This window comes from Urocitellus parryii, chromosome 14, assembly GCF_045843805.1.
Source record: "Urocitellus parryii isolate mUroPar1 chromosome 14, mUroPar1.hap1, whole genome shotgun sequence".
In the NCBI taxonomy this organism is placed as follows: Eukaryota; Metazoa; Chordata; class Mammalia; order Rodentia; family Sciuridae; genus Urocitellus; species Urocitellus parryii.
The window spans coordinates 23,199,009-23,212,904 of NC_135544.1; positions in this window are offsets into that span (position 1 = coordinate 23,199,009).

Consider the following 13,896-nt stretch of genomic DNA (forward strand, 5'->3'; position numbering starts at 1 on the left):
GCCATTCCCTGGAAAGCTATCTATACACATCCTGCCTTCCACAAACAAACCACTCTCTTTGCCAAACTCCTACTCTTGCTTCAGAAAGGCCTTTTCGGTCTTATTCTTGATTTTAATCTTATTAGAATACATCAATTGATCTCTGTCAATTATTTTAAATTATAATTTATTTTTATTGGCTTATTATAATTACACATAATTGTGAGATTCATTATGCCATATTTGTACTCACATGCAACACAATTTCATCAATCTTATTTCCAGTACTTTTCTTTTTTCTTTTCTTCTTCCTCCCTCTGATCTGCTTGCTCTACTTTACCAATCTCCGTTCCATTATTGTTATTATTTTAATTAGTGAATTATAACTATATATATAAGCAGGGCATATAAATATACATATATTTCTGTGTACTCACACGTGGAAAATCTATGTCAATTATTTCAGGGGAAATGATATTAGTAACATTTTATCTTTAACTTCTCAAATAGGAAATCCCCATTATTGTAATAAATAATTTTTTTGGCAGGGAATTGGCAAGCCATCTTAATCAGAAAACTTCCTGGCTGACAATCACACAAAATTGAGACCACAAAGCATATCTTAAATGTTTCAGCACTTGGATTTTCCTAAATACTTCTTTTAAGTTCTTTCTGAACAACTTACACAAAGATCAAAACATGCTAATTTCAACATTGCTGGCCAAAATCATAAAAGAGCATTTAAAAAAGCATATGGATACATTTACAAATTTATAAACAACAAAATGTTTCATGGCTTTACTGAAAAGAGTCAATAAGATAAAAGATTTTCCTTGTTTGTAAGATGAAAAGATTAAACAAGATGATAGTGAAGATATCTTCAAGCTCTGAAAATTCTAATGTTTATGACCTTAGAATAAATAAATAATATATATTTCCTCTTCTCACCAGAAAAAAAAACATTCTTATTTATATGTTAAATATGTAGTATATTGAACTGGCTTATTTTTGCTTCTCTTAAAAGTGGAAATAAGAAAAAAGTAACTTACTAACCATTTTTAGCATAAACAAGTAGCCAAGTTGAAGTCAGTCTCCACTCCAATTTTTTTAAACATACATATACCCTCCACCACCACCACCAGGAAGTCCATAATGGATACAATTATTCTACTCCTATTGAGGACAACAGAGAGCAGCCTCCAGAAACCACAAAGTAAACACAACTCCTGCTAGAATCCATTTCATGATCTCTGAAATATCTCCTCTTATAGCTCAGCTAAAGCTTATGCCCATGAAGTCACTTTGCTCAGATCTTTATTCATAACCTTTGAAAGGTGCTAATAGTTAACAGAGTCAAAAACAAAATAAAATTTAGGATGCTGCTAATCCAGCAAAAATTCTAGAACTGTATATGGTCAGGTCCAAGTCACTTCAGTCATTAGATCCTCTTATAAGTATCAATGGTAGGAAATAGTGCCATGAGGTATTTATGGGAAGCACTATGTGTAAATCTTGTAACAAGCCCTGGGGTACCTGAGCAAAGTCACCCAATTTGCAATGGAGAATATATGTCTTGTGAAATGCAACTCTTGGTATGTTACTGAGCTACGGTACAAATTGGCAGGCAGACTATGGGAGAACAAATGACTACACAGCTAGAATTTCCCATCATGAGCTGAATCCTGTCATATCTGCTAACTCCGATGGCTGAGAACCCATGTCATCACTACTGCAGCACACTTTCATGCCCAGATGGGGATCCCTGAGGAGTAGTTTATGAGTATGCAAATATCCAACTGTGGCTTAGAGATGGGTCAGACTATCAGGGCCTCACTCATAAATTAGCAATTAGTAGAAGTTTTTTACAACACACCTAGTTATCTGCTTCAGATTAAAAAAAAAAGTGGTCTGAGATTATGATATATAAGGAGACAAGGACAATGACAAATAATCAGCTAGCTGATCAAAGTTTTAGAATAACAAAGATTAGAAAGATCAGAGACATAGAAGTCTGGTGGAAAATAATATATATGGATAAACGTATTGTGGACATAAGTGTGAAGTCTTTGTATTAAAATTTTCCACCAATCCAAGAGCTCGCACCATAGAAGAAGCACTAAGTAACCAGGCAGCCAAAAGGACTCAGCCGATGTCAGCCAATCTCTCTCTTTGGCCACTCCAATGCCGAAACAATGGACACATGAAGAAGAGATAGAATTTAGGCATCAGCTCAATAGCATGGGCTCCCACTTTTCATGATGAATGTAGCTACTTCTGTCTCTTAAAGTCCAACTTGTCAGCAACAAAAACTGACACCAAATCCATGATATGGCACCATTCCACAAGAAGGCTGTTTGGCCACTCATGTCACTTGTACACAGAAAAGACGTGTGTGCTAGTCAGCTTTTTCACCACTGCGACCAAAAGACCTGACATGAACAACATAGAGGAGGAAAAATTTAACTGGGGCTCATAGTTTTAGAGGTCTCAGTGTATAGATGACCAACTCCATTGCTCTGGGTCCAAGACGAGGCAGCACATTAAGGCAAAAAAGGTGTGGCAGAGAAAAGCAGTTCAGGATATGGCACCAGGAAGCAGAGAAAGAAAGCTCTGTGACCTACCTCCTCTAACCACACCCTACCTGCCTACACTTACCTACCTACAGTAGATTTATACTCTGATTAGGTTAAGACTCTCATGAACCAATCATGTAACCTCTAAACTTTCTTGCATTGTCTCAAACATGGGTTTTGGGGAACACATCATATCTAAACCATAACAACATGTGATTGTCTCTGGTAGGAATAGACCTGGGTTTGGATTTGTCTTTCCTGCCCACAATCTCAGTCAATATTATTATCCAAGAGTTCATTTTATTTGCACTGAGTAAGAGCTGAGTAAGTATGGGAGTGGGCACAGGACAAAAAGATGCATTAGTCAAAATATGTTCTGTAAGCAGCCATCCTGACAGAATGTTGCAACAACCTCATGAAGGCATTAGTGAAGCTCCATTTTAGAGGTGTTTTTTATGAAAATGGGGCCATATCCTCCAGAATGCAATATACCATGATTCAAAGATTCCCACATTGTATTGTGTGCCCAGCAAGAAGGCATTGAGACAGAGAGGAATAACCCTGCTCACCATCACCTTCAATATCGCTTGGAAATTTTTAATCTCCCATCCCCCAAACACTTGGCTCAGCAGTTTAAAAGTTCTGGTCTCCAAAGAGGAGTACTTCTTCCAGGGAACACAGCAAATGTCCCATTAAGCCATACTATGGCTTCCCTTGGCACTTCATTCTCCATGTGTCCAGAAACCAGTAAGAAAGAAGAGGAGTCATCAACTTAGCAGGGTAATTGGCCCTTATCATCAGGAAGAGACACACTATTATGTAATTAGAACACAGAGAAACATGTATAGAACCCATGAGTGGGCATCCCTTGGTACACTGTGAAAATTATAAATGTAAATGAACAAGTTAAACAGCCCCAGCCTGAGAAAGTCACAATGACGAGGGTCATAAAGTCCTCAGTGTTAGGGTTTGATTCTCACCACGCCAAGTCACCAAGAGCAACAAAGGGCTAAGCAGCAAATGGTAAGGGGAATCTAGATTAGATAATGTTTTGGGAAGGTATCAGTTAGGACTCTGAGACCAGCTTCAGCAACAAGAGTAAAGTGGGAATCATTACCTCTCTAAGTTCCTCCTGGAATAAGACTATGGAATTATGGAGGACAGCTATTTCTATCCAGGTGTTTATAAAACCGTAGACATAAACAATAAAGGGTAGAATATTATAACATGGAAATGCACTGCCTGTATTCCTCTGTCTACATCGCTCTACAAGGAAGGGTATACTCTTCCAATGGCCCAAGTGCTGTCCCTTCAGGAACTGCCTGACCTACAGAGAGCTGGGTGTCCTGGAGTGGCCCAAACCCAACATCTGATCAAAGCGTGGATAAAAGCATTCAGTCAATAAAGCCCAGTACCTTAGAGCTGTTTTAGATCCGGAGCTCACTGTCAGAATAGGCAAACCCCCTATAAGTTCTGCATCACAGCTCAACTTCTCCTGCCCCATTTTATTTCCATGCCTTTTATTCTACAGTTGATTTCATTGCCAAGCATCCTCCTCTTTAAACTCCATCAAAGAGCATAAAAGAGCCCAACCTGGATTATTTTTTCTGAATAAAGCTCAGGGCAAAGAATAAGACTGGGAGGACCCCAAACTACAGTAAGAAGTCAGGATAATTTCACAATGATACAATTCATTTCTAAGTATGTACCTTAAAATTAACTTAGGTTTGTACTTTTAGCATTATAATAATTGAAATAGCGTGTATATGAATTCTCAAATATATTTGGCTGACATTTATGTAAAATGTGTATCATGGATATTTTAAAATCCTAAAAATTTCATAGGCAAAAAATATCTGAAAGTGGATCACTGGCCAAAAAGATTTAAAACTGTAAAACACTTCAAAAAGAAAGCGTAGAAGAAATTTTTGATGACTTAGAGTTTGATAAAGATTACTCTGTGTGTGTGTGTGTGTGTGTGTGTGTGTGTGTTTGAGAATTGAACTCATATCCATCTACATGCTAGGCAAGTGCACTACCACTGAGCTATATCCCCAAAAACCAAAGATTTCTAAATCACAAAACAAAAAGCATGAACAACAACAAAAATCAATAAATTGGACTTCATCAAAACTTAAAACTTCTGTTCATCAAAAGACAGTTAATGGGGGGAAAAATATAAACCACAAACTGGGAGACAATATTTGCAAAATATATGTTCCAAAAAAATTATACCTAGAATATGTCAAGAACTCTGACAAATCAATAAAACAAATAACTCAATAAATATTGACAAAGCATCTAAAATGATGCTTTACCAGAGATGTACAGATGACAAGTAAGCTCATGAAAATATGTTCAGTATCATTATTCATGAAGGAATTTAATTTATTAAATAAGTGATTTTTAAATGTAAATTAAGTATAAATTAAAACTATAGGCCACAATACTATCACTAGAATGTCTAAAAGTAAAAAAGACTTTTCATATTAAGTATTGACAAAAATGTGGGGCAACTAAACCCTTATACAATATTCTTTTAAATGCCAAATGGCACAACCACTTTGGAAAACAGGCAGTTTATTATAAATACACTTTAGCAATCCCACTCCTAGCTACTTATCCAGAAGAACTTAAAACATATGTTTCTAAGAGTTCTTTTCATAATATCCCTAAATTGGAAACAGCCAACTGTCCATCAGTTGTTGACCAGATTAACAAATTATTATATCCTTACAATGGAACACTATTCAGCAATAAAGAAGATACCTCTGATATATGTAATATTATGGATGAATCTCAAAAAACATTGAGTTTATGGTAAATCAGTCCATGTACACAAAAGTTCCCAAATTTAGGATAATTCAACTTATAAGTTTTCAACTTTATAATGGGGTGAAAATGAAATACATTTCAAACAAATTATATATTTAATGTTGAATGTTGATCTTTTCCTGAGATAGCAATATGCAATATGGTGTTTTGTTTTAATACTGGGTAATGGCAGCAAGGCAGAGTTCCCAATAAGCCATGCAATCATGAAGGTAAACAATGGGTACTCTACAGGGTGCTGTGTTGCTATACAATGATGCTTGGTAGATTAGGTGGATTAGCATATTTTTATTTATGATATTTTCAAATTATGATGGCTTTATTGGGGCATAATCCCATCATAAATCAAGGAACATCTGTATTAAATTTGAGAAAATAAAAGCTAATCTTAAATGACAGTAAGTAGGGATCAATGATTCCCTAGAGCTATGGGTGAAGTGGGAAATGATGACAAATAGACAAGACTGATGGAAATACTCTATATCACGAGTGAGATACTGGTCACACAGGGGTATGTATTTTTTTCAAAAGTCATAAAACACTTCATTGAAAAATCTATGAGTTACTCTATGTTCATTATGCATTAATAAAGTTTTTAAAAGAACTTTTATATTTTATTTTATATTTCTTTTAACCAAATGAAGTAGAAAGAGAAACTAAAGAAGATTATTTGTATACCTATGTTCATAGGAGCTTTGCACAATAGCTGAAAGATGGAAACAGCCCGCATGTCCATCAGTGGGTAAACAGATAAAATGTTCTGTAAGGTTATTATTTAGCCTTAAAAAAGAAGCAAATTATAATACGTGTTACAGCATGATAAACCTTGAAAGCATTATGCTAAGTGAAATAAATACAAAAGGACAAGTACTGTCTGATTCCTCTTATATGATATTTCTAGACTAGTAAAATTAATAGAATGGTGTTTACCAGATTCTGGGGGAAAAGGAGTGGGTAGTTAGTAACTAAAGAGGACAAAGTTTCATTCAGCTGGTGAAGATGAAAAAGTACTGGAAATGATGGTGGTGGTTATCCAACAATGTGAGTGGATTTAATGCCACAGAACTGTGAGCTTAAAAATTGGTAAATTTTATGTTATAAAAAGGAAGGTAGTGAATACAATGTGGGAGGATAAATGTGGGCAACTCATGGAAATTAATGCTTTGTTTTATGAATGGGGAAAGTGTGGAGACCATGATAAGCTGATTTGCAAGGAACAGTGGAGCAACTCTGGCCATGAAAACCGATAAGCAAAGGATCAGGGAGGTTAAAAAGGAGGAAACTTCAAATAGCTACTGTTCTGATCAACAGGATAGATGAACCCAACCACCCAGATGATTATCTTTAGAAATCAATGTGTTAAGTCTGCTTTCAAAGGTTTATGTTTCCATCCCCTGAAAAGCTCTTAATGGAAGGGTGAATTTCATGAGAAATTGCTGAAAATTTGGCTATTGGAAAAATCTTTTGGATTTGAATTTTATAAACTATCCACACAACAATTTGGGGGATAAGACCAAAGGGTCTTTAAATTTGGGCTAACATAAAACCATATTCATAAGAAGAACACGGATAAGTTGCTAAGATTCAGAGGAAATCCATAGGACACAAGAATCAGCTACAGTTACAGGCCCTGAAGCCATGGCAACTACCTTGGCTCCACACAGATAGTAATAAGCCACTTCAAAATCACTGGGAGCTGAGCCAAGAGAGGGAACACTGAGACAAGGACTCCGTAAATCTTAAGGATAAACTTCTCCCTGCATGTGAAAAACAAAAGACAAGTTCTAAAGCATTTTCTTTGATTTCTTCTGATCTTTCTAAATTTAAGAAACCTACCCCCAAAGTCTGGGGATCAGGCCGAGTCTCTCAAAGGAAAGGACACAGTGTCCCAAAGTCCTTCACTGGGGGGTCCATTAAGCATCAGTTCCTCCCAGACAGACCCTAAACCCTGTGACCTGTTTTGAACAAAGGACAATATTCAAGAATCTCAGGATCTTTTAGATGCAGGATCAAGGATAACATTATTTCTGGGAAACTTAGATTTAAAAAAAAAAAAAAAAAAAGAGAGAGAAATTGTCTAGACTATTGAAGGAAATGGAGGGGAAACTAGCCAGGTTGCCAGGTTGTGGTAATTGCTAAACACATATTGCCTAGACACAGAGGGCCAAAGAAGCTTTTTCTTAGAAGTGGTATCTCCTATACAGGAGTATGTAATCACAAGGGACATATTACAATTCTAGTGAAGGTAGGAATAACAACAACTGGGTATGCCAAAGAGGAACTTCTAGAATAATCCTATACCACAATTGCAAATATGAAATGATGCCAAGTTACAGAAGAAGTACAGCAAATTACATAATAGCGGTGTTGAAGAAACTGAGAAGAACCCACATACACCACTAGTCCCTTTAACAAACTGGTTTGTCTAGTCCAAAATGTAGGTGGACATTATATCAGCTTTCTACTAATCCATAATACTAATGTAGCAAACACAGATCTCTGTTAGTTTTGGTCATCAGTGTAGTTTGCCTTCCTTTGGCCAGATTTATACTTTTATTGTCCCACTACAGGGATAAACTCTTCAGGATAATCTAGTAAGGGAAAACTTAAACATATGTTCTTGACCTACTTCAAATAGAAAATACATTCATTTTATAGATGCCATAGTGATTAACAGAAATAACTGTAACCAAGGCTGTGTCTTCTCTTATTAGTTTGATGGCTATAAATCATAGGTCAATTTGACAGGGAAAAATTCACCAAAAAATAACTTTCCTGGGAGTGCTATTACTTGAAATAAATAACTTATGCACTGAATGAGACACACACACATGCAAAAAAAAAAAAAAACTATCTTGAAAGCCACATCACTAAATAGAAGGCAAAGAAATTTTCATATAAAAAAAAAAAGAAAAGAAAAAAAAAAAGAAAAAAAAAAAAAAAAAAAAAAAAGAAATTTTCATATAAGGATATTGACGTATCTGGGTATTATGCTGTAATCTTATCACTAAATTATATAGCATTCTGATTAATGTGATGTCTTAAAGTTTACACAACCACTTTTCTGATTCATTAGCATATAAAACGAAAACATGAGTCCCCAGAGGTCTACCCTTGACATAGGTTGATTGGCATGTCCCTAGGCAGGTGACAAAACTGTCAAGTTTGCTAAATGGTGTACTCATGTCAAATGGGAATTGCCAGCAACTCATTATGCCATAGTAAAACAATAATTCACGGATAGAACACTAAGCCCTTTTGCTACCAACATGAATTGGATTATCTCTGATGAGATAATCAAGGTGGAATGAGATGTTAGATGGAAATAATGTAACCAGTAGAGAGAGAGAGAGAGAGAGATGCTCATTTCCAAAGAAGTGCAGCGACTTCACAGAATTGTGCAGCACTACAAGAGCCAACCCTTGGCAAGAGCACACTTACTGATACTCAAACATCTGTAAGTACAAGGCATGGGGTGTGACCCAAATCTCAGTTTCAGGACAAACAAAATGATTGGTGGTAGAGTCCTACTCAGCAAACAATTTATCTCCTTAGTAATTCTCCCTTCACAGTACCACCTCCTGTAACTCACATCCCAAGGAGATGAGGTAACAATTTGACCAATAGATATTCTAGAATCTCACATATTTGGCCATAACTACCACCATGAAGAGATCTGATGCAATGCAAAATAACCCTGAATGTTTATTTATTAAAGCACTGCAGGGAAAGTAGTAAAGCTGGCTTATTAACTGAATTTAGACAAAAAGTACCATAGTTTTTTGGGGTTGGGGGGAGGAGGGAGAATGATTGGTTAAGAAAAAGGTAAATAAATGCTTATAAAATTTCATATTTTTATATTTTAACCATATCGAAGGTCAATTCATTGATGAAATAAGGACAGATTCCTGGTATAGTAGCATATGCCTGTAATCCGGGAGACTCAGGAGGCTGAGGCAGAAGGATTGCAAGTTCAAAGCCAGCCTTAGTAACTTAGTGAGACCTTAAGCAACTTAATGAGACCCTGTCTCAATATAAAAAATAAAATAATAATGGCTGGTGATATAACTCAATGGTTAAGTGCCCCTGCGTTAATTCCCAGTACCAAAAAAGAAAAAGAAGATAAATAAGAACAGATGTTCATTTCTGGGTATCAGAAATGTTAAAATAAATATCCAAACTCGCTTTGATCAAATGGTTGGGAAACTACATGCAAGCTACTCTGAAGCCATAAAATTTCATATTCTTATATTTTAACCATATTGAAGGTCGATTTATTGATGAAATAAGGACCATGGAGAAGAGCCATGGTCTCAGAGTATCCTACATTAAAGAGCATCTACAGGTAAGGGAGGTTTGAGTCTTTATTACTGATGAGTGAAGTGTCCCAGGTAATGGCCAGGACACAAGAGAATGCTCAACCATAAAAGACATCAATCTGTTCTATTTTAGAGACTATAAAAGCTAATTGATGGTAATGAAAATTGATTTGAACACATTCTAGGACAGTCTCTGGGTTATTAATGTATCAATATGATCAAAAAACACTATAATACTTTTATCAATATAGTAATGCAAATTAAATAGTTCTATTTATTGAGTAGAATAGTCAATAAGTGTGTTGCTACATGTACAAGGCAATGCACATCTTTCATGAATCGTTACATAATGCCTAAGGGGAAGCAATATGAAGGATACAAAGAATACATTATTTTGAAGCTCAACAGATTTAACTGGCATTGGAGTCATACCAGACTACCTACTTGCTCTCAAACTTTTAAAAATTAGTGGCAGATAGAATTTTGGTTAAGCTTGAATAGAATTATACTAATATGCCTGATCTATGTGGAAATAGTTAATTCTGTCTGAGAGACGAGGGTGCTTTGACAATAACATGGCTTCCCTACAGGATTCCTAAAAGTATTCACCATAAGAAATGCATTATGTGAACACAATAAATTATATCCTATGTATCTAAAGATTAAAAATATAGTCACGCATATCATTTTTTGTGAAGCTTGGTTCTCTTGCAGAACCTCCATTGAGAAAAGCTAACCAGTCAATATTTGTTCACTCTAATGAATCACACTATGCAAAATTTGTCTGTTTCTTCAAACTAAAGTTATGTTGGGCAAAAAATAGTCACAAGAACAATGCTCCAGCATGCTCTAGGGGAAAAAAAAGTAAAGCTGTGTTTGAGAATAAATTGTGGGAAATTTTGTAATTTCATACTAGAAGATGAATTGGTATCATGGATAAACACAACCAGTTGAAACTGTTTCTTCATTCAGTACTATTTTGTGATATTATTTACATGTTCCCAACCATGTAAAATACAGAAAACTGTTAAGGAACTAATACTGTCTAGATATGATCTGCAAAAGTATTCTATTCAATCATAAGTGAACCGTTAAAACTATTGAATTAAGTATGCATCTGCCTTTCTTCCCTTCAACTTCTTCTGCCTTAACCCTGTGTACATTACTCATCCACAATAGGTTTGGTTAATACAATTAAATGGAAATATTATAATGTTATTGGTTATAGGTTCTATAAAAATACATATCTAAGTTTGTTTTAAAGAAACAGAGGTGATATACTGAATTCCTCGGATCACTGGGACAAAATATGTTTTACCCATTTAATTATACCAAAAAAATGTAATGTTCACCAACGTTCCATAACTAGTATCACCATATTGTTATCTAGAGGAAAGTGAAGTTCCTTAGTCTCACATATCATATATCTTAAGGGCTAAGGTATCATCCTTGCTAATCCCAACCTGTAGATTTTTGTCAGGAAGGAATTGAAATAGAACCATATTATAAAAAGTTAATATTAAATGGAAAGGACATTAGAAGTCAAATGAACTTGACATTAAGGAAAAATATATTGCCCAAATAAATAATCAGTTTACAACTTGCAAAGAATGGTCCTCTTAGCTGCTTCAATAGAAGTGGCCACCTTTGGGAGGTTTGAGACCTCATTATTGATGAGTTATGTGTCACAATTTTGAGTATCTTAGCCTATTGTTAAGTTAGACATAGATCCTATTCATTCAGTTTTACTTTGGATAATAAATAAAAATAAAATACAGTTATGCTTCAAAGAATCAATAGAAAAACTGAAAGTGGAATGTGTGGGGGAACTTTGGCAAATCCTACACTTGCAGCCTTGAGGGTATTTTGGCTGTTTTCAATGCATGACAAACCTGCCTTCACCTGGAAAAAAATGGGCCAATGTTCCAAGAAACTTGTACCAACAAGCCCTGGATCATTCAACTAATAAAAGATAACTAGAATAAGGTACAATATGGGATGGAAATAAACACATGAGATTCCTCTACATTCATACAGGATCCTTTCTGATATTTATATTAGAGAACAGAAGAAGTTCATATCTCAGTTCCTTACATGAAAAAGGCAATAAATTTGATTTGATGTCTTCACTATCAGTTGTTTCAGATACAAGGGAAAGTGGTTACTTTATTGAAGTAAAGATGTGTCCAGGCCACAACTATAGGCCAGTTCTAAAAAGGCATTCCATTTAACAGTTCCAAGACTGGGGTCAGAGATGAAGACATATTGCCTTCATTGCTTATAGTTTAGAAATTTTGAAAAAAAAATAATAAAAACACCAGTAAATAACAGAATGTGAGGTCACATCTATTAATAATAAATGTTCCCTCAAATTCACAAATGTATTAGATACCTACTCTTGTAAAATACTTACTATAAAATTATTTTCATTAATTATTTCACTTTTCCTGTGGGTCAAAAGTTCAGGCAGATTTTAGTTGGGCCCTTGGTTCTGGGCCTTCACAGAACTGCAACCAGCAGGCTGCATCCTTGAGACTTGATGGTAAGGATCCTCTTCTAAGCTCACTTAGACCGAGCGAGGAATTAATTTATTGCAGTTATAAAACAAACTGAGGGCCCCATCTTTTGGCTCTGTATCTGTTGGAGGCTGTTCTGTACTCCTAGGGGCCACTTGGGGTTTCATAATGTAGCTATTACTTCGTTAATTCAGCAACAAGACTCTCCAGTATGCTCGTAAAATAGACTCTTAGCATAATCACAGACACATCATCTCTTTGCTGTATTCTGTTTCTAGAAGGAAGTCACATGTACCTCAAAAGGATTGTACAAAAACATGAGCACCTGTAGGCAGGGGTTGTGCTCAGGGACCAATTTAGAATCTGTAGGCTATGGTTGACTGCTGACCTTTCATGTGAAAAATCTATTCACTCTCTGCCAAGGTCTTCAAGAGTATTAACTCATTAGCAACATCTGAAAATCCAAAATTTCATTATCTAAATCAGGTATAGGTATGGATGAGTGGGGGTAAGTCTAACTCCTAGAGTAACATTTCTCTTGATCTATGGATCTATGAATCAGAAGACAAGTTTTACACCCCCAACACTCTCAACATTCAGCAGTAGGATAGAACAGGATAAAAGTTGTCAATATTCCTATGCAAAAAGAAGGGAATGGAAGGGATAAAAAGGAGTTATTTGTCCATAGAAATTCTGAAATCTAGCCAGACTAATACTAGGAGTTCCTTAATAAGGTTTAAGATCTGGGATTAATTCTCCGTGACTCTATCTGTCCACTTTATTTTCCTTACTTTTAGCTCCAATTTTGGGCAGGATTTCCTTTTATGTTAGCACAGATGGGCCTAAAGTTATAAATTTACATGGTTATTAATCCCTTCCATCTCAGAAAAGAACCCATCTTTCTTTAGAGTTCCAGCAAGAATCTATCCGGGAGGGTTCGTTTGGCCAACTTGGATCCCATGCCAATCCTTACATTAAATACTGTGGCTTACATGATATATACGATTGGCCACCATTGACCAGATATTTATCTCTAGAATTTAGGATTAGTCTTACTAGAACTTGGTAAAATTCTAAAGTCCACTATCTGTCCACTTAAAAATGTTTACTGGTATAACACAGAAAATATTATAGTACTGCATTATGAGGGAAAGATTTTCAGATTTGGCTCCAAGCAACCAAAATTTCATGTGTGTGTAACTAATATTCTAATTTCTGCTCCAGTCCCTCCCTTTCAGCCCTTTCACTTGTAAATAATTAGTACTCTCATTTCACCTTCACACATCTGCAATGTGTTGACATAATCCCTCCTTATTCCCCAGTCATCATTATCATTGAGAAAGAACAAAGAGAGACAACCTCTACACAGTATCTCCATTAGAGAAGGATTATTCAATGCAGGGAATTAATTTGAAGGAAACAACCCCCACCCCCAGCAATGTTTGAAGTGAACTTTTAATATTCATGGACACCAAGACAGGACTTTTACAATCGGACCCTGAGATTAGAAAACAACATCCCACAACAACACCATAGGATACAGTGGACCAGCAGATGTGGAGTAGTGGAAACATACAGGTCACGATCCAAACAGAGACTATCCACTCAGCTACACTGATTAGATGTTAAGCTACTATCAGAAAATCACCAATTGATTAGTATGCACATTTTTTATTA